Source organism: Syngnathus floridae, chromosome 5, assembly GCF_059516105.1.
Source record: "Syngnathus floridae isolate MCC-2025c chromosome 5, RoL_Sflo_1.0, whole genome shotgun sequence".
NCBI classification, from domain to species: domain Eukaryota; kingdom Metazoa; phylum Chordata; class Actinopteri; order Syngnathiformes; family Syngnathidae; genus Syngnathus; species Syngnathus floridae.
This window is the reverse complement of record NC_142417.1, coordinates 11,144,292-11,170,855: the sequence shown is the minus strand read 5'-3', so window position 1 is coordinate 11,170,855 and position 26,564 is coordinate 11,144,292. Positions and strand designations below refer to the sequence as shown.

Below are 26,564 nucleotides of genomic sequence, written 5' to 3'. Positions count from 1 at the left end.
TCCCCAACATTACCTGATTAGTGGTTTGAGGTCCGGGGCCACTGGGCCAACGTGCCAGCGGGAGGCAGGCCAGAGGACATAAAAAATGATTTCATGTCGACAAGAAGCAGATCTGTGATAACATTACAAGAGTCAAAATCTATACTGGGATGTCCCGCTTCAAGAAAGGAAGCCCAGAGCAGCCTATCTAGATGTATGGCTGTGGTGATTTTTTTTATTAGTTGGCCGATTGTTTTTTATGTTAAATGAATACATGGACGGCAGAACATTTGCTCTGGCTTTGACCCTGGTGAGGATTAAGGGTTCAAAGAATGGATTGTTTGATGGATGGATGGATGGATGGATGGATGGATGGATGGATGGATGGATGGATGGATGGATGGATGGATGGATGGATGGATGGATGGATGGATGATGAAGGATGAATGGATGGATGGATGGATAGATGTAATAAATACACGGGAGATACTATTGCAAAAAATTCCAATGTTGTATCTTTTTAGTGATGGAAAAAGTGTAGGTATATAATTATTTCCTGGCTATTTCCAAGCTGTATATTTTCACGCTGTGTATTTCCAAGCTGTTAGTCAAGTGGCAAGGAAGGCAAGCGGTAGTGACAAGCTCCCAAAAGCTGTCGTTTTTTGTCTGGCGTGGTGTCATTTCCAACCTCTACATGAACCACTGGCTGACCGCGTGGACGTCCAGCTGCCTGTGTAACATGACTCCAATTGTCGCAGCCAGGACCACCAGCATCAACAATTCCCATCCTGCCTTTCGCTTTCCACCTCCCACACCTGAGCGCACAGATCAAGGGATGAGCGCCTCCTCTGTGGATCAATAGCCGCATCTCAAGCAGAGAGCTGTCAATATTTACCTAGGCCTCCCCGACGGACTCATAAATGAAAGAAAAAGGGCCGATCTCAGCACATAGCTGGCTCCCAGAGGACTCATCACGTCCTTCTTTTTAATCCTGTGTCCACATACCTGTAATCCCTTGTCTGTTCTTTCTCAATTTAGCTGTGATTGGGTTCATCGACTCTGACAGATTATCACACTGGTGGTAAAGCGGTGTTTTTCGGAAATATATAAAGACACAGCCAAGAGTAAAAAGTATTATATAGAAGACAAGGACAACAGGGAGCAGCACTTATTTTGTCTGATGAACACTTCAGGCTGGCCAAGTACAGCTGAGAGACTTCAGCATCTTCTTCTTTCCCCTTTTACAGGCACTCTGGAGAACTATGCGCTATCCCTTTGAACAGATTATAGGCAACTTAAAGTGTGACAACATCTTAAGCTCTCACCGCATGCTGCCAATGATTTCCCTTCCGCAGACATTACATTTAATGCTTCTGCTGCAGTGATAAACATCGGGAGGACTGGGCAGGATGAAAGAAAGTACTGAGAAGCCTAAAGGAGAAGGGGTGGGGGGGGGTGATGAATTGATCATGCTACATTTAGCAACACGTGCGACACACTCGGATTTTGCTGACCAGTACTCTGAGTAATACCATAACAGTTTCGGGAACAATACACCTCAGCCTCTTATGTCAGCGACTCTCATCCGAGCCTGAGGGGATAAGGATTATCTCAGCAGCAGCTGTAAACTATTACTTTTAAGATTGTTTTGGCTAGGCAACCTGCGGCCACGCCAATCATGCGAGGGTGTGACATGATGACTGTGTGACGGGTCAGAAGAAGGTCTCGGGACAGGATGGGTGACACGCCATCAGAAGTCCCTTTACATTTCCTTTTTCCCTCCAATTTGCTGATGCTAAATCTTGGAAAGGTATACAGTTTATTTTTGATTAACTACAATTTTAGGCATGAAAAATCATTTGAACATTTGAAAACTGTCTCAAAGTGCTGATTATTTTGAATAAAAAAATAGATTTCTTTAAATAAATACATTTCAAAAGAATATTGCATTTACAAGTGTTGACATTTAATAATTGCATGATGATTTATATAAAAACCAAAAGAAAGAAAGAAAGAAAGAAAGAAAGAAAGAAAGAAAGAAAGAAAGAAAGAAAGAAAGAAAGAAAGAAAGAAAGAAAGAAAGAAAGAAAGAAAGACCTTCAATCCTTATGAATGCAGTGTCCTCCCCCTCAAAAATATTGTCTGTGTAAAATATTGGAATGGCTGACCTTGTTTTATATTATCAGCATTTCTCTTTGGACTATAGATTCATGGAGAGTAATGAAGCCAAATAAAAAGTGCCATCCTCCTGCTCCCAAGGGCTAGCTCCAGTCAGCTCTAAAAGCTGCTTAATCACCATCCCATGCTTACAACATTAGCATAATAATGGCCTTTAAATTGAGCCTCTTTGTTTTTTAATTAAACTCCCAGCAGGTAAAAGTAAAACACATTAACCAGAGATGTGTACACCGTTAATGGCCCAACAGTGCCTTCTTCATCACCCAGCTCTGGCCACGGGGTTCTGCTCGTTCCCCTCCCTGGAGTGCAGCGCCGGCTGCCTCCAAAGCTCACCGGGGAGGAATGAGACGACCTGATTGCACTTGGCATGGCGAAGATAATAGCGGAGACGTGTCGGAAGTGTCGGTGCACGCGTCCGCACCTGCCTTACTTCGAAGAGGGAGAACACTTAGGGGAAAAGCTGCTCAACGGATCTTAACGGAATCTGTGAAAACACACGGCTAACAGTTAGTTTGGAGCTAAGTGTTTTCCAGGATCATCTATCCCGCAAGTCTGCTAGTGTGAAAATAAATATGGCCGCTTTAATTCTATGGCAGCATGAGCTCCCAAATTGAGGAATGTGCAGCTCCTGAGACGAGTCTTCGGCCAAACAGACATCTCAGTCTGATATCTGTGCATGGATACTGCAACTGCACAGCTGCACAAAGAAATCCTAAACCTCAATTCATTATTCAAATGATGTCACTTTGGCGAGCGCACATTTTAGATTACGCAAAGCCCTACAGCTTGCATGTAACAGGGTATGTTACTATGTCAAGTGTCTTATGCCTTGCAAGTTGAGCATGCATACGATAATGTTACACACGGGTCTGTGCGCGGCTCCGAAAGCGGTGTGCTGAGAATTGTCTTGCAGCATCAAGTGAGCGGCTGCTTCGCATTCACATGTATCCACTAATGAGTCTGAGGGGAAAATAGGATCCCTCTCTTCTCTTTCTCCCTGCTCCCTCTCTGAGGGTGGAAATAATCCTCCTCCCAGCCACACAGGTAGAACAAAGCTGACAGAGTGAAAGGGACAGTGTACTGGGCAGCAGAGGAGGCTAAGTACACATCTAAATACAAGAGTAAGCAGACAGGCACATAGGATGCTGTTTGGACAGCTGCTGTTCCTGAGTATCAGAAATGTGTGTAACATCACATTTAAGCTCATTTTTTTCCACCTCCATTGAAGAAAAGGGATCGCAGCAATGGAATAATAATGAATTATCACTGTAAAGATTTACAAAAACACAAAATTATCCCTATGCGCAGATTAAACTAAATTACTATTAATAATAATAATAATAATAATAATAATAATAATAATAATAATAATAATAATAATAATAATAATAGATGGGTGAATAACAATAATAATAATAATTGATGGGTGGATAATAATAATAATAATAATAATAATAATAATAATAATAATAATGACAAGAATTTAAGAATAATATGAACATGACCAAGAATATGTATAAATAAAAGTCAAAAGATTATTGTATTATATTTCTGAGTACATGCGCAAGGAACAATGATGTATTTTGCAATCATTATGTTTCTGTTTGTCCTCTTCCAAACTAATCTGCATCAGCTAACAATTGAGGGCTTGGCCTGGTTGACGAGCCACTGGGAGCAATTGCAGCTTCTGAAAGAGCTGGGAGAGCACAGAGAGTGATGGCTACAATAAGGCTAATGGCTATCACATGTTATAGAGCTCCAACTGACTATAACTGCACACAGAAACATGGTTCCCCCTTGTGCAACTTTCTGCAAATTCGGCCTTTACAACACAAGCGAGGCACTGATTTATCAGCGAGTTTGTTTTGATACTGTAGTTTGCAGTGCTATTGGTCTGCCTTATATGAGAGCTATTTAATATTTTGGCCACACCAGGACCTTTAAATACATGTACTGTACCAAAGAAATCTAAGTCATAAAGTATAAACTGGAATTGTTTTAGTGTCATGAACTACCAGACAGTATTTTAATTGTATGTACTTGTTGAAATGGTCAAATGACTAGTCTTGACATGTATAATTTATACTTTCCTGGTTAAACAATTATGATTTCATCACTAATAAAGTCAAATTTAGTTCATTTACATTAATTTTTAATCTATTAAGCAAAAGGAAAAAGAAAGAAGAAAAAAACACACATTCTATATTGTTTATGAAAATAAACTTGCTGATCCAGTGCTGGAATGGTTAAAAAACAACATTTGGATTGGAGGGCTTTATAATTACTATTGACCCGGAGGTTCTGTGTATAAGAAATAAAACAAACAGTAATATGAGGTGTTCTAAAGCACAAGTCTGCAAATATGCAAAGACAGGGTCTGGTGGAGAGCATCGCGCTTTGGCTTCTTTTCTTCGCTCCTAATCTGGGGTTCTACACAATATTAAGACGGCTTTGGAGCCACTTGTGACCCAGCTGTGCACTAATGAAAAATTCCACAGTACTGCGCAGAGGCCAATGGAGCTTGACCCCTTTCCACCACGAACCAAGCAATGTCCATCTTGAGGACTTTACCAGCGCTGGAAGATACTGGATTAATAGGTATCAAAGAAGAATGGGAGACAATCTGGGAAAGGCTGTGAAAAGCCCCTGTGCGTTCCCTCTCTTTTCTTTCTCTGCAATCTTGTGTTCTTCTGGCGTATTGGCAGAAAGTAAAGAGTTTGACCAGGTCTTAAGGGGCTGAGATGATCAGGAGATCATTGTGATGGATGTAGAGTGTATGAGGGAGCTCTGTTTACTTAACAAAGATTCAGTCTAAGACCAAAATTAGTTTCAAGAGAGAGAATGTGAGGCAACCAGGAATTAGATGTTTTTTTTCACAAGATCAGTGTTTGTATGCGTGTGATAGCACTGCCCTTCATCCTACACAGCCTCATATACTATGGAGAAGTGTACTGACTGCAGAAAGATTTTACAGGGAGGCGCCACGAAGGATGGACTCCAACCACAGAGTCCACCCCCATTGACAAGTAAACGTTTTAATGGGAGACCATCTGGGACAATCTTATCAAACATTTATTTATTTATTTATTTATTTATTTATTTATTTATTTAAAAATGTGAAGACACGCCTGTGGTTTATTTTATTTTTTTATCGGAACTGGTTTTACTCATCTTTGCAACATTGTAATGCAAAATGATTTATTCGAGAAATTATATTTGTGTGCATATTGACCAATAAAATAAATTGCTCACATTTGGTACAGTACGGCATAGAATAGCATAGCTTAGCATAGCATATTAAAATATAAAAAATAATAATAAACAAAATAATAATAATAAACAATAATAAAATTGTTTACTTTAATACGGGGAAAAAATTAAGGATCTTGCAAAATTTGGACATTTGAAAGATGAACATGAGCTGTATCTATTGCAGAACTGATGAATAAACTTGATAAAACACCAACATCAAATTCAGTTCTAATTATATTAAATATTTTAAGCATCAAAGTCACTGCTAACCAATCTGGTCACACACTCTAAAAGGCATCCTATAACAGCCTTTAGGGAATTTAATTTATATTGAAAGTTATGAGTTGCAAGCATCGGCTGGAGAAAATGAAAAAGGGATCGCAAATGAAAAATAAACAGTTGTTGAAAGACAGGATGCTTTAAGACCTCGGGGCTGGGGATTAACATTCAGATTAGCATTCAATTAATATGTTTGAATTTCTGATCAGCAATCCTCTTCAAAGCACAAAATCCCAAGATTAGCATGTGTTATGCTAAAAGTCTGTGGGCTTTTTTGTCAGAACATAGCTACACTAGCCAAACAAATATGTCTGAAGAGCTGACGTGGATGTATGGCTGTAACCATGACCACCGAATAGTAGTTTGGAGCCTTGGAGAAGGGTGCAGTGCTGGAATGTTTCAAACAGACAGAGGGGTGCGTATACACACACACTCACACACAGACAACCGAAAACCTGCTGTTTCACTAAAGAGTATCAGCCACAATATTAAGACCACCTACAAGGTCCAGAGGTCTTTGGGTCGAGAGATGCAAAGGTTATTCTCCATCATTATGTGTTGTTTTGACTATATATACATTATCTAATTGTGACCCAATACATGAAGCGTACAACATCCAACTGCAAATGAGGCAAGTAAAATATTACTAATATAAGTGCAGTATATGCAAAGAGATGAATTTAGCATCATGTGATTTTTCAAATCAGAGGCAAATTGTGTTGACTGAGTGTTCATTTTTTAAAGCCTTTGAAAGGCAGATGCAAACCAGGTGAAAAGTGTTGTCAAAGTAGCGTAACAAAAATGAGAGGCAGCGGGGAGAATTTAGAGCTGTAATCAGTCATGAAATGAGAATTGTGAAAAAGATATCATCTGTTCAGCAAAGCAATTTCGGAGCTTCTGAATGATCTAAGGGCTGACATTGAGCCAGTCACAAGGAGTCATGCCATATCTACAACGACAAAACTACTGAGTTGAGTTGAGATGAGTAGAATTTCACATCAATCTGTCACACACTAACGAGTACAATTTGAAAAATAAGAAAATAAAAAGTGGCATTCATGCAGTTTCTATATTCCCCCAAATTAGTATTATTTTTTTATTTTTTTATTTAACCTATATTTACCCAGGCAAACAATTAAGAGCAAGTTCTTATTTACAACTGCGGCCTGACTACTCTAGTAATATGATTGTTTGTTTCATCCACAAACACTTCCAATTACATCATTTGTTTCTTTGAGTTTGTGGTTCATTCCCGATTATTCCATTTAATACAGGATGCAAGCTATTAGGATGTTTTGTGTGGAAAAGCATTATGACGGAGATGAAAAGCCAGGCTGTGGTCTTTCTGGCCTACAGTTCTCTAACAAATTCCAACCCAGGACAACCTGTTGCTTGCCTGAATATATATAAATACTGCACAGTACTTAGCACCAAAGGAAGAAAAAACAATTACATTTCAACTTTGATTATTTCACATCTGCTGTTTTGGATCACTTTAAATATGATTGACTTTCACAGTATATAACAAGGACAACCAATAAATTGTCTCTCATCGAGATATTTACTTAAACAGGCATTGTGTTTTGATTATTATTTTTTTTTGAGTCTTGAAGGTGAAACATCATCTCAATCAAAACAGCTCGTTTCTGTGAAACTATTTTGCTCTTCTTGCCTTCAAGTATTCAAGCATGCAGTTGGCCTTAAGCAAGACTCAGAAGTTCTCTGACTTTCTCTTGACTTTCGTTCAAACACCCGACCCTGACAGCACCACACCCCCAATCACACAAACACACACAAAACAGAGCACCTCTCTGTCATGTGTTTGGCGGTGTGTAAAGTCTTATCTCTCCAGATGGAAGAGAACAGGTTTGACAATATTCTCTCTCCTCCACGTGGAGCCTCGGGGCAAATAGTGGAATGGCAGAAGCATGGCACGGCACGTCTGCTCTTTCCACGAACCAACTAACAGAGTTTCTGCAAGGCCCTACGGCGCTGACTTCAAGTCACCTTAGTTGTCATTGCACGGCTCTTGAAGTGACTGCATTATGACCCTTAACACAGGCCAGGTTTTTTCCTCCTCCTTTCAGATTAATGCATATGCCAAGGCTTTATAATAAGTGGCTTTGCAGTGCTGATTCCCAGTCAAAATAAGCTTTTTGTACCTTGTTAAAACTCATATCAACACCGACAATCACAATTTTTTTTTAAAAAAAGTATACAGAAGCTCCACTTGACAATCAGCTATGATTGAACTACATGTAGAGCAAACATGTAAGAATACGGTTTTACATGCAAAAGTTTGTTGCAAAAGATTAGTTAATAATGCAAATATAGTATTGTACATGAGAAAACACATGGAAGGAACACACTTAAAAACTAAAACTTAAGTAGTTTGGTGTGAAGAGGTTTGCGAGCCCTGACCTCAACCCCATGAAATGCCTTTAGGACTAACCCGAGAACACCATTTCCTCGAACGAACGTTTCCCTTGATGAATGGAGAAAATAATACGACACATTAAAACTAGAAAAAAATATCAGGCGAGTTTGAGCTATTATGGATGCAACACTACAATCTCATCTCTTTTTCTATTTTTATTTTCTGTAGTGCAAAGGCCCAGTCTTGTAATACTTTTGTCTATATTATGTATATGAGGCATATGAGGCACAGTTTAATGCTTCAATATGAATTCTAAAGAGAGGGCAGCAGCTGTAGTTATGCATATTTGGCTATAAAGGAGGACGTTGTTCATCTCCCCGCCACTCATTGTTCATATTATTGGGCTGATATGGATCCTTATTTGTCTTCCGATGCGATAACAAAGTCTCCCGCCTTGGTGACACCCCCGTTCAGCCCTCTCAGCAAGGAAAAAGGTTTTCATTCACGCACAAATTTTACACCCTCTTTGGATCCACGTGCGTCTTTGTGTGCTGGAGAGCAGCCCATTCTCTATGGCTGTCCAAAAAAGCAGCTGTTTCTATAATGCTGTGGCAGCACTTTATGTTGCAGCATGATAAATGAAGGGGAAGGAGGAAGGCTGCAGCTGAAACACACACGCAGAAACAATAGCATGGGCGTGTCTGTGCGTCGCAAGGCTATGTCATTTTGCTGCGCGTACACTCACTCTCTACTAGGGCTGGACGATTAATCGAAATTTAAATTGCGATTTTGATGTTGGGCTCTCTTGATCTCTAAATGTTAGAATTGAAGATAAATGATTAATGTCCAGAACGGTGCAGTGCGTTTGCAAGTTCCCGGTGTTATGGAATTACTGTTAAAATGACTAATAATTACTATTATTTCATTATATTCGTATTTACCTTTTAACAAATTTATATTCTCGTTGTCCTTTCTAATCATATTTAAAGTGTTTTTTTTTTTCTAGGAATCAAGGGATTTTCCTTTCTGCAAAATTCAAGGGTACAAAGAGCCAAAAACTGTCTTTTTGTCTTATTTCCTTATTTCCACATGACTTGGTATTAATATAATCCCTGAGATCCCAGGTTAGCCCAGTTTCTCCCAATACTTCTGAAGGTAAAATAAATTAAAATAAATATGATAATCCCTATTCTAGTCTTGTATGTATGCAAAAATGCAAGGCATATAATTTGTAGATGTAGCAGAATAAGATTGCAAGAGGCTTGAATTCCACATCATATGTACAAGATAACTTTGTAGTTGACAAAAAGAATAATGTTCAAAATTAAAGTAGCCAACATGCAGGAATAAATGCACATGAGACTATGATGATGGCTTTGAGCACAGCAGTTGTGTTTTAGTGTGGTTGAATAAATACCAAGTTTGTAGTTTAATAAATACTAGGTTTTATAAATCAATAATGGTAATAATAATGATTTTACTCTCAATCAAAATAAACACCTTTGTTTTTTTTTTCCCACAATCACCCAGCCCTCGTCTCTACAGGTTAAACTCCCGCAGCGCACTCATAGCTAACGATTACGAGTGTGTGTTGATGCATGTGCGGGTTAATAGATGAACACAGGCCACCAGCTTCAGTGCATACCCAAGGGAGTGAGCGGTTGAGGTGGCTCTCCTACAGGGACCCGTCGCTCCTCTGTCCTCAGGGCAATCATCTTCCTTTCCACCACCACCCTAATGACACACCCCCTGAGGCCTGGTCACCCCCACAGGCTGCCGCTCGCCTCCCAGCTTCTCCCTTCCCGTTGTCCTACCCAGGTGCCTGTCAGAGGGGTGTCTGTCCTGCAACTGGTGTAGCTGTCCACATAAAGGCAGCAATCCCCCTCCCTCCCACCATAGCCTCCTCAAAATGGCCTCGGGCTCTCTGCCTTTCATTTTGAAGTGGCGCGAGCCAGCTCTGCAGCAGCCTGGGCCATCCGCCTGCAGCCTCCTCCATTGTTTTGCCTCAGAGAAAGACTATTATTTCAACTCAATTTACTGTGAGTAAACATTGAATGATAAGGCGGCCTGTCCAATCCCTCACACACACTCAGACACGCACATGCCCACACCACACACACTTCAGTGTTCCCTCCCTGACCGTGGGCTGTAATATACACGGCCAACAAATCACTGCTCACAGGCCCTTGCTATCACTGGCTTAAGAATGGAGCACACTAATTCACTTTCCAACATAGAGCATTGGACAGGCCTCATGTGTTTGAGAATATGGTGCCACCACCAAGTGGCATTTAAAAGGCTTGTGGCCCTATGGTGGACTGTTGTAAATTGTATGCAACAGCACTCCCACATCTTTAACATATGCAAAACATGCACGACCTACTAATATGCAAATCACTAAACCGTGGTTCCAGTTTCTGGCTCTTGGCTTAGGTACACTACAGTGTCATCAAGATGGAAGCAGTTTTTTTTCCCCAAGACAAAGGATTAGTGACGTAGCATCCACCACAACACATTGTAGCCAAGTGCATTAATTAATCGTGCCTATGCCTTCTTGTGGCCAATCCCATCAAATTATGTCACAATTGTTAGTATTCTTTCCAACAGATGAGGCTTGTAAACTGTGCTAATTTTGTTTCCAGAAGAAAAGCCTGTGCCCTTTACTTCCGTGAGAAGCTGTGCTAGGTCATTATAATAATAATACCAAATTATCAGCCATCTTTAAATAGCTGTCGTTTGTACCGTGGCAGCCTTAGCTAAGTTAATGTAATTATTTGGAGCCTACTTTATCTTAGGTAGAAAGAGGCTGACACAGTCACACACACTAATGTGATAAAAGCTTTGCATATCATGGCTTGATTCAAGGATTCGAGAGGTGAGTGTTTATGACAAGGTAATAATGGCTCATGAAAAAAGCTGGTCTGTGAATTGGTTAGTTAAGGTATGATGGATGAGGGCAAGCCTAACCTTATTTCCAATAAAAGTCTCTTGATTTCTAGAGGTGAAGATAATGAATTTGATGTAATTAGGCTATCACTCATCTAATTAAGAATGGGAGAAACCTGACCCAGTGTGCTCCCTTTAAGTGGGGAATACAATAATGACATATGTGCAGTTCTTTTACACTAAAAGGAAGAAATGGCGTGACGTTAGCAAATGTTTGCACTTAGCCAACCCATCTTTCACAACATAAGGAGCAAAAACATTTACAAAGAAAATGCATATTACTGCATGAAAGAAACAAGGACCAGTGACCCCATTAAGATACAGTTTAAAAGATATAACTAGATTTACAGCTATAATGATCCAATTAAAGCAGTGATTCATCATCAGATCATTAAGGACGTTTGCAAGGCCCTTATGCGGTACAGTAATGGGAATGGGCTACCTTCTCCTAAATCCTCTGGGTGGGCCTGCTCCTTACGCTGCCACGGTAATTTCTTTAACGGCAGAGGAGATCCAGAGAACAGCCCCCCTAAAGGCACCCACCGATTCCCTCTCAGTGCGGCCCCTCACAGGGTTGACACCTCTCATTATAGCTTCAACTTTTCCACCTTGGAGAAAAACTCACTAAACTTGATCATTGTGGCAGCCCCAGGTGTTGCATTTGTCATCCTGCGACTAACTGGACACCCTTGCAAGCTGATGTCGAATATTTCTTTTTCACAGTTAGATATGGGGACCGGCTGTGATCTACCTCAGGCTGTGTTAACATTCAGTATGTGGATGGCTAAAATATGTGAAATCAGCCATTATGAGTCCAAATACTCACAGGCCTTACAATACTTATCATTGCCACTTCATCCTATTATGCTCCTTGAAACCTAAAAAAAACAATGCACAACTCATAGATGCTTATGTTGCACACACACCACATATCCAATTACCTGTAATACACAGTTGAGTTTATCTCACTCCCAGTCATTATCTAAATTGCCAACATATTATTAAAGCACCTGTTTGAGACGTGTATCTTTTTCTCTCCTAATAGAGCCCGAAGGGAGTGTTGTTTCGGATGCAACCCTCTGTAGAGTCCAGAGGAATCAGCTTTACAACCGTTTTCCAAAACAGAAGCATGGGAAAGTGCACCACACCTCACCATTATGCACTGAACAAAAACGTATCTGTCATGACACAGCGAGAGGTGCAATCGAGAGATTAATTATGTGATTGTAGAAAAAGAGCTCACCCCTCAGTCAGCGTTGCGCCTTATTACATTACCTTGGCCTCCGGAGAAGGCCAATTGACTTTCGAGGCACATATAGCTTCTCCACAATGAGCTGTCCGCACAGCAACATCGACGCTGATTGAGAGCAGTGACAACATTTAAAGGTGCACCACATTTACTGGTTTGCTGCAATTCCCGCAGCATCAAATTAAACCGCTTACGTTAAATACATCACTTGGCTGTAACATGGGAGTCAATTAATGTTTTAGATAGTATTTGTTTACGCTAGTCAGACAAAAGTAGCTCTGGACTAAGAAGTAAAAAGTAATTCTTGAAATGCAAGGAAAATCTGAGGGCATTAAATTGGAAATGAAAATGATCTGACCAATATATATAAAATAAGACTAAGTGAGTCAGTCATCCATAAAGACCGAATTTGTGTTTTGGTTCAACACCAAATAGTATCGGAATGGATACCCACATCCTGCATGTGTTAATTGTGTCAATAAAGCAAATAAAGTAAATAAGACACAATGAATGAACATATACAAAAAGTTAAATGAAACTAAATCATAATTTGCAGCTCTATCCTGATCAATACCAATCTGCCCCTCAAAAGCTTGATTTGGTGCATGACCACAGCTCTTGAGTAAATGCTATCATTGTTTTATGATGTTTTACTCTTCTCTTGGAGTTTAATAAAAAGCTGAGGTGCATAGCAGCCATGGCCAACACTCCCCAAATGCAAGAGTATCACAGGAAGTTAAAAAAAATGAGAAAATGAACTATAATAGTGTGGGGGAATACTGCAATACCCGATATATTGCTCCAGCCAAACTCTGTTTTCTCTCAAGACACTCTTGTGTCTTTCGCTTGGTAGCCACACGTGTTTAATCAGGGGCCCAAATTGATCCAAGTCCCAGGACCACCACAACACACAGAAGCAGAAGTGAAAGCCCATCGCATGCTTGCATCATTCAAATCAAGTCCATGCAAGAGAGACAAGCTCATGACACTGCCCACTCCTCAGAGAGCCATATATGCAATTGCAGCATGGCTGAAAGGCTGGAAATGTCTCATCCATAGGGACCCTCACAAGCAATAACACAATATGAGAGACAGACAGCTAGATTGAATAGGGGGACAGCTAGACAGGCAGAGATCAAGTCCAATCCCGCTCCTGTCATGAGGCTGGATGTTCGGTGGTCAGGCTTGGCTAATCTAATTCCTGTGCTTTCCCACAAAAAAAAAAAGCCAAGTGCCACTCAGGAGAAGTGAATGTGGAGACGAGAGGGGCGATGGCGCTGGTGGTAAGCTTGAATAATTATGAATCAGGGAGCTTAACCTTCAGGGGAGTTAATTTGAGGAGCACTGGGGATAGGGGAGTGGGACTCTTTATTTCCCTGGGGTGCCCCTAATGCCATTGTGAGGGAATGGAGAGATCAGGACACGCAGCAATATTGTGTCTGTTAGCCACCATATGACGATCTGACCCCTGAGCCTCGCTCACAATCACACCTGCCGTCATCGCGGCTAATTTGCTAAACATATCAATAGCGCGCTGCCGCTGGCCTTTTCTCGACTGGGCCGAGACATTGATTCAGTCGCTGTGCCGAGTGACAATACCTGACCCCCGAATCCCTCCAACCCCAGCCGACCCAACCGCCCACTGACGCGCCTAGACAAATCAAATCCTTTAGATAGCGAGGCTTACACATGTACTGGATTTGGCTTCGCAAATATTAAAGGAGTTGTACGATAAGATCATAACCAAAATCAATCAGTGTAATATTACTTGGCACTTGTTCAACAATTTGATGTCAATCTTTTATTTGATTAGCACTGCCTTTAATCTTTTTTTTTTTTTTTTTTAAACACCCCCACCTGGGTTTCCAAAAACAGAGTGAAGGCCAGGGGAAGACAAAAAGCGGACAGAGACACAAAGCCAGAGTTTGATAAATCACATTATCAAGACTTGGCTCAGCGTGAGTTGGAATTCTTTTATTTGAAGAGGGGCCTCTTGTCATGTTTGTAGCATGGAAGCTGAAAGATGGTCTGGGCGCCTGGCAGAAAGACCCCGTTGTGTGGCAGCGGACGTCTTTGGCAGCACAGACCTTGACATCTGGATCCAGTTTGCTGGGAGCACACGCAGACACGCCTGACTCTGCCAACTGGGAATCTCGCTCCTTTGATTCCAACTCCCATGGTCTGCTCTAATTGTCATCCCTCATTATTTAGTCAAAGGTGGAGGGATGAATCATAAACTATTACAGAGCAGTGACATTTCCTGATCCTCCCCAACCTCGCTCCCTCTGCTCATCTCAGCTGATAAGAGCGATGAATCTCATCCACGGCCCGAGTGCAAACATCTCTTGTATCTTTTAAGGAGGAGCTTTGTGTTCTTCTGAAATCCCACTGATGCAAGAGGGGAGGGGCTGTAGTTGCCGTTCAACTGATGACAGTGTTCAATTAGAGGAGGGCTATTTGCTGTCTGAAATGTCGGTAGATGAAAGTCTGTGTTCAAATTGGGCCTTAACAGCAGCAATTGCAGGGATTACTGCAAATAAAAGCAGCATGTTTTCTGCGGTAGTGTAAGGAAAACAACCCCCCAGGGAGCGGCTCAAATACTATTTTGTGAGTGAATACTCGGGGATGTTAATATAGTCTGAACAAATTTAATTTTAGGATACAATTAAGAGTCTTTGGGTGGATTTTAACACATTTTACCAAAACAAGCACTGGCCAGAACATTAAATATGTTCATGTCACGTGAAAACTGGACCAAAAATATAGCCCTTAAAAATAATTGGGTTAAAACAATATATTTCAATAATAGTACTGAGTTTATAATTTTATCGTCAGTTTTTAAACCAATTCATTTGTAGCTTCTTTCAAACAAAACTTAATCACCTCTTTGAGATTTAAACATTGTTTCAACCAAGATTAGTACGATGGCATAGAATTATTTCAGTTACTTCAAGTACCTTCAATACGTATAATATAATCAATTACTATTGAGTAATACAAATAATACTGTAGTACATCAAATTTAATTCAATCGTACACAACATTGATAATAATAATAATAATTCATACTATAAATTTTAAAGATACTTGTTGCAGTTGGATCAGCAGGACCATGTCATACTGAACAAAAAAAAAGTAAGATTTGAACGTACACAGTAAGTAATACACTTTCAATGCAGCCTTCTAATCACAAGAGTTTACACAATTTAATTATGACCTCTGAACTGACAGCTATGTTAAGGCATGCAGCACTCACCAAGTGAGAACAAGTTTTGCTGATGTAACGTCGATCAAGGACATGCCGAAGCTTTGATGGTTTTGAAAGCCGTGAAGCGTCATGTACACACAATATGACATCCTCTGTGTTCAGTCACTGACTTCCTCATATCAACCATTTTCACACTCAGTTCATTTTATGTGGAATTTTTTTTTGTCTTTAACAAATAAAATATTTAAATTGCAGGTGAACTGTTAAAAATTTAATGTTTGTGGAATTGCCCAAGATGCTGTAAGTGGAATAAACATTCGGGGGGAAATGGAGGTGTTTAATGAATAGTGTGTGGCAGGGGCAATTATAGGACCAGTAGACTAAGGGTGCTGGGCTTCTACACAGGCAAGGTAAATTACATTTTTTGTACATTTTAACACAATTTAATTTGCACTTTTTTTTTTTGCACTTGTTTTGTTTACATAAAACGCTCAGTTCAAGAGAGGTGGAGAGAGGGGGGGTGGAGCAAAGCATTTTGAAACAATGGGAGGTGCTGTATTTTTATTGCATGAATACATTTAAAGCAAGTAGTGTAAGGTTTTACATTTTTCTAGGTTGTTTGAAATGGAAATAGTACAAAAAGAAAAACAAAAGATCTCTGAAATATTAGGGGTGCTGGGCAACATTGCATTTTTTAAAGGGCTGGAAACACCTATGGTTTATATTATCGTCTAATTCCTTGTGGTCTGGACTCAAACAAATATCAGTGTGCCTTTAATCATATTACATGAATACAGGACAATTATATGTAATGTTTATATAATAGCTGCAATATTCTACACCTTGCTTTGACTCATCTTTTTACAACGGCCACCTCTCACTCATTGTAGAGTAAATGAGCCATTTTTCCTATTGAATGCTGAGCCCAGCAGCAGATTGAGCGGGCTCTGATTTCAGTGTTAATTGCATACGTCCACTTAAGGAGCTGACAGCCTGGAGAATGAGGATGCTTGCAGGCCTGTGCAGCACGACACTCATCCATCACAGCCTAACCGATTGCATCCCTCGGTAGGCTCAACACGCTAACACCATTAGCTCTACTGCTGGGCATCTAACTAGCACATCACTCACACAGCTACATGCTAACAGCATTACGGCTAATGCTGGCCCTCTAACTAACACATCCGTCAAAGGACTGCAAATCCTACAGCGCAACCGAATCACACACTGTTGTGGGACACAATCAGCCGCATTATTTTGCTGCTGTTATTTGTGTCCCTCTGTTGTTAATGTCCTTTATCTCTGAATGCCACTGATGTGATACTGCATTTGTGACCGTATGGCTGAATGAGCTTGTCTCTTTCGAGGGAATCGTTTACATCTGATTGTGATTGCCGATTTAACAATGACAATACACCTCTTGGATGATTTTTAATTAGAACAAGAATCAGTGAAATAATGGTGTATGGAGACCATAAAATGGGGAAGCGTCCATCCATGGGATGATTTTCTTGCTTTATTTAAGATCTGTGCCAATGTGCTAACAGCATTAATGAAGTTATAAAGAATTATGAGAGGAAATCAAATTTGCTTCGCCACTTGAGCGCCACTAAAATGCCAAACAATAAACTACCAGATTGCAAATTAGATCAGTAAAAATATCAAACACATTGCAGTGCAGGAAAATCCATAATTGCATTTAGAGCCTTGCCGCTCCTGAGGGAAAAGACACTAAAGATCATCAGCAGGCTACATGGGGGCCGCTATTGACAGAGTGGTAAAAATCGACAGGCTAACTAAATAAACACTGCAGGCTCCATTAAATATTCAACTGCTGAGATTTGACAGTCTAGCGTGCCTGCCTCTCCCCATTGCCTCCATTGGCTTCCCCCTGCAGCACATCTTTTCTGTCTCCCCTTCTCCTGCACACACACTCACACACACACAGCATCCGCACACGTACTCTTGCTCTTCCCCCTCGCTCCCCCCCTCCTATGTGGCTCCTGACAGCAATAAATGATGCAGTGCCTGAGGGTGCTGTACCAGTGGGAGACCTGAAAGGATAGAGCAGGAGAGCAAAAGAAATAAAGGGGAGACAGCCTATGACCAATGGCCATTAACCAAGGCCTGAGACAGGGCCCTATGACATCCAATGATATCTTCCCCCTTAATACACACTCTTCTCTCATGCAGAAGCACACACACATGCTCTGTACACCAACACGCACGGTCACGCTTGCAGGAGAAACACATTGAAAATCTGCTAGACCAAAGACATGTTATTTTTGTTTGTTCGTCGGTGTGAAAACCTGCAAAACAAATCATCTGGAAAATTGTGGGGTGGATGGGTACATAAAGTAGAACAGAAGATACAGGTGCATATTATATATTCTTTTAAGGCTGCATCTTTTAAAACGAGTAAATAATTAATCATAAAAACAAGTGTTTCCAGGAAATGACTCTATAAAAGGCTATAGTTTGGAGCTGATCCAAATTTGAGTTGTTGCCACTTCTAGTTTATGTTTCAATACCGCAAAGACTGTCAAGCCTGTTTATACAGAGTAGTTACGGAGTCCTCATTGTTGCTAATTTAAACAACTGACTGAAACAAATGTCACACCTAAAATTCTTCCTAGAAGGAAAGAAAAAAAAATTCCACATGCCACCTACTCTTGTAGCCAATGGACAAGATCTAATGCATTCATCAGTTGTGGCGAGGCGAGTGACTTTATGCAAAAGAGAGATGACAGTGTTATTGCACAAGGAATATCAATGGAGTAATTACTGTTCCATGGCTGTTGGCTCACTGCTGCCGCGCCCAGCCACTGCGCTTCATTTCTCAGCCTTCCTCTCAGGGGAGAGATGAGCGGCGGGCTCCTGAGAGCAGAGCTAATAATGGCAGCTCGGATACAGGCATGGCTTAGACGAGCCCCGGGGTCCTGTGCTGCAGACTGCTAAACGTTGCTGGGGTCTCAAGAGAGCCCCACAGCAAAGATGAAATGATTAAAAAACAGCCCGACCTGACTGACAAGCTGACCAGCTACCTATAACTCTTGCGTGGTGGGTCAAACCACCAGTATGCTCTTCTATCATAACAGTGGGTGAACTCTTTGGACATTAACTTGTGATATTGAATATGATTAGAAAAACAAACAAACAAAAAAACATATATATGGCATAACACCGTGCTCTCTAATAATACGCATAAGAGAATATTTAATAAAATCATTAATGGTTATTTAAGTCAAGTGGCAGTGTCATCTATAGGGCTAACTACAAAGCCATAAAGTATGTTTAAGTGCGCCATCATAATAATTACATCTCATGACTATGATCTATGGGCCAAACTGCTTTAGCATGTGAAGTGTCATCAAATTTGTTTTGGGGCTTGAACATAGCATTCTTTAAAACGTGCGATACCAGTGAGTGCCTGTAACATGTCATCGTCATCATCTTTACATGTGAGGGAATGTGTCATAAATAAAAGCTGTGAGGGGCTGAGAGTTCACCTGGTGTGAAGAAGGCAGCGAGGGGAGAGATGCCAAAGAACAAAGGCGGGGATAGGCCCTGGAGCTTAGTGAGCTAAAGGAATGCTTCTCCCACACACCTTAAAGATGAAAAAACTTCTAAATGTACTACTACAGATTTAGGATTTGTTTTTTTTTCTTCTGAGTTCAAGGTTGAACTTAAATATTTCCAGCACAATGTGGGACATTTCGACATGCAACAAACAAGTGATGATGAAAAAGGTGATGCCTTGCCATTTGTTTCCAGGTCAGGTGTATCTGTCACACTGTCCAGACACCTCATACATCTTGCAGGAAAGAACCAGCTTATCTCCATACTTATCTCACCAGCAATAATTCCTACTTATAGCTGTAGCCGTTAGCAAATGGTTGAACATGATGGGAATCGCAGACCCGGGTGGTACACCACTCCCACACCGGCAGTTACACATTGCCAGATGCCACTGAAACAAGTCACGTGATTACTGTAAAAAGAAAGATTGTTGACAAAGACTAACACTGCACAACCGGCGACGTGGCTGAATGTTGAGTCCATGATCGACCCACCGTCAACACCTAGTTTTACTATGATTCAAAATTTGAAATGCAGATGAACAGCAGTCGCAATGTCATAGATGTAAAGGCCTATCAAAAACACCCTGAGGCATCACGTGATCTTTCACAACAAAATAATAATAAAACATTTTAATTGTAACACTTTTAAGTCCTTGTAATATCAGCACGACAGACACACGGTACAAAAATATACTGTACAGACATACGAAATAAAATAGTGGGGTGCATTTAATTACAAAAATTACATTTCCAGGGGCCAAGCAAGATCCGGCCGGCCCCTGCCAAGCTGTATCAATACAGTATATAAATACATTTTAGGGCTGCACGATATTGGAAAAACAGAAGCAAACTAAGGAAGCACAATGATTATGCCCAACTATTGGGTAGCGGTGAGCATTTAAGTTTGCATTTGACTGGTCAAATTCTGATAAAAACATACAATTCCATGATAAAATTGTAGCAATTCTTTGCAATTTGCATATTGTATAGGGTATTATTGCGATTAAAATATGTTTTCGATAAACCACGCAGCCCCGATACTACATACTACTTTCATCATAATACTTAACATAATTCTCTCTCTCTCTCTCTCTCTCTCTCTCTCTCTCTCTCTCTCTCTCTCTCTCTCTCTCTCTCTCTCTCTCTCTCTCTCTCTCTCTCTCTCTCTCTCTCTCTCTCTCTCTCTCTCTCTCTCTTATAAATTAGGACAATTCTAAGTGACACCAAAGTTTTGAATGGTAGTATATATATATATATATATATATATATATATATATATATATATATATGTTATATATATATAACATATATACGCACATAATCTTTTGGCTAAAACTTGACTGTTAACTTCAAAGACAAATGCGTGGATATAGTAAATAAAACAAATTGGGGACCTAGAAAGACGGGAATGTAACATTGCTGGGCAAAGTAAGAGTTTCCATGAGCATTTGCCAAAATACCATTAAATGTTATGGGCACACACAGCATGTTGGTCAGCACAGTGGGAGAATGACATCTTACACTGTGCAGGGCCTCATTTTGGACCGTGCAGACGGCTTCAAAAAGAACTTAACTGTCAGGGAAAAACAGCCTATCCACTTAAACAACGGGGAAAAAAACAACTCACTGTGACATTAAACCAAAAGGAAAACATCATGCCTTTTGCATTGCAGATAGTTATGCAACATTATTTTACTATAAGCCACAACGAGCTGATCCTCATAAGAAGGCGAGGCCAAAGGCTGTTAACAAGGAGAATCAGGTAGAATTCTATAAAAGTAATGATGCATAGCGGCAACACTGTGACAGAAATGATGGAGCTCCACTGCCCATGAGAGATGGTTCAAAGGCACTCCAACACTTGTCAGCCACAGTTTATTACTTCCCTGAAATATCTGTAAAGGAGGGAACCATTGAGCAAAAGAAAACTGTTTTAGAGCTGGTGGTGTAAATCTTTTTTAATGCTACTGCGTCGTAGTGCCGCTTCCAGAAACCGCTTGCTGTTTCTCCTTCCCCATGGTTCCCTCATTATACATTGTCTTGAAGAAATGGCTACCTTTTCACTTCACCCTCTCGAATATTGCAAACTGTAAGCACTTTCCAAAGTTCGAACTGCTGCCATGACGTCTGCCAAGATCCTGTCAATTGCAGTTAAGTTTTTTTGCTCTTTAATTCCTGTGGCTGTTGTTAAAGGAGGCCACGACACAAAGCCAAACTTGTGATACACAGAAGCATGCTGTTAAAGTACAAACTTGATATGGATATTTGTGATATCATGCGGCACGTTCTGGTGGCTACTGAGCTACTAAGTCAACTTCACTCAAAGTATCACCCCTTCGATCAAGCTTTGGATGTTTTTTTTCGTACCGAGAGGAAGGATTTAGACATGAGTCCTGAAGCCCTCCTCTAGCTCACCCCCAGGATAGGTTGGTTCCTAGTGGGATGTTTTTGTGTGGAGAGGCCAACTCTCTTTCTTATCTTCCTGTCATCTCTGTGGGACAGCGGGGCATGACTCCTTCTCTGGCTCCAGAGCCACAGGCTTCCCCTGGACACCAAACCGCTGCGCCTGGCTCCACACTCTTTTTGTGAGGGTGGTTGTTTAGGGTGTGTCAGAGCCTATTAGCGCCAGAATGTGTGAAAAAAGCAGAGCTGGGTGTAGCAGAATTTGTACAAAAAAAAAAAAGAAACCGTTTTTATGGCTCATTTTGCTCGTCTTATGTGCCAGCAGCGCTGGCTTTACCACATTAGGTAGTGCAGGCGGAAAGAAATTTTTGGACAATCATGAAAGAGTATGAAGGTCTGTTTGGTCTGTTCGGGATCTGCAGCTTACCTAAGACCATCTGAATTTTCTGAGTTGGTAAACCACAACCCACTGTATTATTTTATTATTGAACCAGATCAAATTAAGGGCACTTGGGAAAATTCTGAAAGCCATTCACATATATTTTTGTCCAATAAATGTCACCTGTATTTTTGTAGGTATATATTATTTAATAGTTATATATAGTTATAGTTATATCTTGGTATCAAAACAGCACCCTTTGAAAGACTGCAAACTTTGCTGTAAAATTGTAATCATGAAATGAAAATGAATGAAAATCTATCATAAAATGAGGAATAGCATCATTTCTGAACGTTGTTCCTCAAATAGTTATTGAAGTAGGAAAAGTGACATTCTGGAGCGCTTAATCTACACTCATATGGGACAACATTAATTTGGAAGCAGGACTAATTTTGCTATGAATTTATGTTGCCAAAACAAATTGGTCTGCACCATTGTGGCTCATGGAAACTCTAACTTAAATGGGTCTAAATTCATATTGTTTAGTTTTTCACACACGACAGCTCTCGCATCTCTCTTTGTACTGTGTACTGACGCTTTTGACCTGGGTCCTGCAGCCGTGACTTTTGGTGAGTATAAGCAGAATGCAACTGAAAGCTGCCAAGTTGCCTTTGTGTGATGTTTCCAGGGAAAGATGGACCAATTAATCTGATTATAGTTGCAAATCCACTGACATTTAAAGGACCTTGCACAGCCATGTGCAGTACAGATGTGTATGAGTCACGATGTACCTGTATGTATTATAGCGAAGGCACCATGTGCCGGGTAAAAATACACACTACGTTCTCTAAGATTTATGACAAACTTCAAATGGCATTTTGCAAATATGAATCAGTCTGATGAATGGGAATGGAATTGTTGATGTGAGAGATGTAAGAAGCCGTAACTGCATATAAGCAAAAAAATGGCCGCTGTTCAGAGGTGCCAAATTGAAATCCGCGCTAAAATAGTAAATGGTCTGTCAAAAACTGCAGTCTGTTTAAAAACACAACACCCATGCTCTGAATGGTTTTAAACAACCACTTTTCATTGGCATGGCAATACGAAACCGGAGATCCTTACAGTGTCAATCTTGAGATGCGAGCCAGTCACAGCTCCATGTCCCGGCAGGGCTAAGTGAATGTTTGTACCACTGACTGCGGCCGCCTATCAAGGGTGCTGAGGAAGTGGAACGGGGAGCTGACAGACAGAGCCTGATACTGCACTTCCACTCGGGTCCAATCCCCAGCAAACCCCGGTGCTGACAGCCAGGATATAGCACTCATCCACAGGCCACAGCCCAGACGCTGGGGCCCAGCAAAGGAGAGCGAGGAGAGGGCCGCTTGGCTGATGATAGAGACAAGAGGGTTACGGGGGCAGCAGGGGGGTGGGGTACACAATGGTGGTTTGGTGGCACGCACCACGTACCGACTCCCGAAGCAACATGACCAGCAGGAGAATCCACAGACTATGTCGCCTGCTGCCAACAGCATGTCCAATTCTTGGCCAAGTGACAGACCCACTTCACAAACACGCAAGCGGCAGCGCTCCTCACGCAGTCGTTCGGTTACACACACGCGAGCCATTTCACACAGGAATGCAAAACACATGATCAAATGAAGAGATAAACAGGCTGTATTAAGAAACTGCAAAGACACATTTAAGGCAGAGACGCTTTACATGGCATTTTTCCTAAAACCATATTTCACGGTTATTTAGCAGACTCAGATTTGCGGGGGAAACCATTGAACGCAGTCATAACAGATGGTGACCTCACTGTAGTCTCACTGGCAGTATGTCATTACTGACATTAAAATTCACACAAAACATTCATTGAATTTTTTTTTTTACATTTTGGGTCGCTGAACCTCTCGTGCCAGATGAGTCGATAAACATGACCTCATCAAAACTTCAGGTCTTCTGGTATTTGTTGCAAAGCATATCCTTAGAAGTGACTGCGAGTCAGTAAATAATGTCGTCTGAGTGTGTGCAGTGCAGAAGCACTACGGAGTGATGGAGGTTGAGAGGCCACTGGTGACCTCTGCTGCATGCTGCGAGAGGGCTCCGCTAGAGATGTCTCTCCAGCTGGGATCACAACACAACTTCGGAGCTCTGGTTTCACGGAACAGCTCCGGCGCACCCCTGTGTGCTTGGGCCTGCAGGGCTAACGTGAGACAGACAGATACTCGGGGGGCCACTGTGCTTACTCAGCCCACCTACTCTCAGGAGGAGGCTGCGACATGTATAGGGCCCAAAGATTGATTGGGGGCTCCTTGAGATGGCATATTTTGTTCTTAAGTGCTATGGTGGAGTTTGAGCCAACTACGCCTATTTCTGTTGAGCCATTGCACAAACAAACAAAATGATATGGCCAAAGGTATCAAGACAAAGCTAGTAATCGTTAGTTCTCCTTGAATATTAATTCTTCATCTTCCCAAGTTATGTTGAACAATTCTATGCTTTCGATTTTGTACGAAGAGCTTGACTTGACCTTGGACCTCAATCCTATTTTGGATGAACAAAAAAAAACTAAACCAGGCCATGAGAGCCTATGCTTTAAGGTTGAAACAAAAAACTTCACAGGCTTTGTAATGAAACATATTAATGGAATATACAAACCAGCTTTGAATTCATAGCACGTTAAATTCTCATAGCCATCGACTTTGTGTGACCAAAAAGAGCTGCAAGATGCCATGCGCTCCCACAAAAAAATTCTTTGAAATCTCTTCCAAGTGTTATCCCTTTATCCATCAGCCTCTCAGAGGCACTATATCAGTTTGCAGGAGTCGGGAGTCCTGGAATTTCCCTAGAAGATGTATTTGAAGCAGCTTTCAGAGAAACATTAATCCATTGCAAACAGAAGAAGAAATGTAGAGGAGCAGGAGGAAGGACTAGGTGTGTACAGCAGGGGAGTAGGGCGTAGAATATCGGTATACTTGGTACACTCGGATGAATTTTTTTCTTAGTTTCTCTTGCCTGTCATGCACGTACAACATGGGCCTTTAGATGGCGGTCGCCTGGATGAGGCTCATCTTCTGGACCCCCTACTCCCAACTCCCCCATCACCAAGGCTTTAATGCAGACTCTTCACATCTGCCTCGGCTTACATCAGCACCTACCACGTCCCCATCATCTCTACCTCCCTCCCTCTTCTTCACTCCCCCATCAGGATCATCCAAATATTTCCCCTGGCTGCTTTTTGAAGCTTCCATGGGTCACGGGACCTTATGCACAAATCATGCTGGCTAGCTGTGGGGGGGGGGTGGCGCTGGTCACAGGGAGCGAAGTGAGTCAGACTCAAAGAAACCCAATCTGCACTCTTTTCTTACAGAGTTACTTTTCTTGCCAAGAAAGCCATCAACAGTCAGCACGCTGATGCTAACCAGCGTATTTTGAGAGCTGTCACTGTAGATGCCATCCTGGCAACAGATCGCAGCTGAATTCCCTAGCCACACCAGGCGGACAGACAGAGAGTAAATTCAGCGAGTCTGACAGCCTGCAATGGTTTAACATGGGGTTTAGCCCCAAATACATGCTCTGGGTTGATGTTGATGGATGGATAACCAAATCCATCTCAGTGTTGGCAAGAAAACATAGATGTCGGTTTTTACACTGTGACACCAGGCAGATATGATGCTGAATGATGGATGACTGAGAAAGGGTCTCAAACAAATGCAAACTTAAAGAATGCTGTGAGCTTCTCATTAAAACAAAACAAATCAGACTCTAAGACTTATAGAAATACTACATCTAATTCCAGACTGTAGAAGAATGAGCCAGCATGAAGTGATCCTTCGACTTGCAGAGGAGATGCTTGGCAGAAATCTGCAGTGCTGGTTAAAGTAATCACATTGGTCTCACTGCATCTGATCTGCAGTCTAACAGACTTCCAAACAGTTGAATGAGTAAATAAAGTGCCCCAAGGGACTCCCGCGGGAGATGGATTACCACAAGGGTGCGCACACAAAGGAGCTGATGCCCCACAACCCAATGTGAGCCGAAGACAAAAGCCAGCGCTGGACCTTGACCAGCGAAGCGGCAAACTTTATTAATCTCATCCTCGACTGAATTGCAAGTACAAGATGAGCATATCGTCTGCTCTGTGCAGGTACATGCTTGGAAATGAACTCCGTGCCTGCGTGGATGCAAACCGCGTTTGTGCCGACCTTTAATCATCACTGTTGTGCTTATGTTGGCGTGGACATGTCCGCTCGGGTGCATGGACCACATAAGATGCGTCTCATGCTCACTTGGCTGTGGAGGCCAGGTCTCGGGGGGTACTAAGGGCTCTGGCATTCTGTGGCCTGGCCCCATTCTTCCCTCTTTTTGGGTCTGACACAAATAAAAGGATTAGGAGCCCCCGTTTCCGTCAGACCCTCTATTCAAGACAAAGCTCTGACCAGCTTAGTGTCACACTTAATGATAAAAGTGCAGATCTCTGTCAGTCACTTTGGCGCAGGAATACCGGTTTCGGGCGGCTAATCTCCTTTGATGAAGATTAAATGTTGTAAGATAGGAAAGACAAAGAAATGTGTTTTGTAGTATCTGTACAAATATCTAGATTGTTAAAATTTAGAATGACGTTCAGCCAGCGAGACAAGTGCTAAAGTGGAAGGTGAATGTGGGCCGGTGGAAGGATCTTAGATTACAGACAAAGAGGGGGGGTGCACATATTTGCCCACACCCTCACCAAA

The 26,564-nt window shown here is 41.5% G+C and overlaps 1 protein-coding gene and 1 long non-coding RNA gene across 8 annotated transcripts in view; both read right to left on the bottom strand.

Annotated features, from left to right (window-relative positions):
* Positions 1 to 26,564, bottom strand: part of lmx1bb (LIM homeobox transcription factor 1, beta b) — a 51,812-nt gene that overhangs the window by 9,631 nt on the left and 15,617 nt on the right. The window lies entirely within an intron of this gene.
* Positions 14,361 to 15,549, bottom strand: LOC148398135 (uncharacterized). Its single transcript, XR_015858580.1, has 3 exons — positions 15,517 to 15,549; positions 15,348 to 15,380; positions 14,361 to 14,814 (listed from the first exon to the last, which is right to left on the bottom strand). It is a non-coding gene; the product is annotated as an uncharacterized LOC148398135 (long non-coding RNA).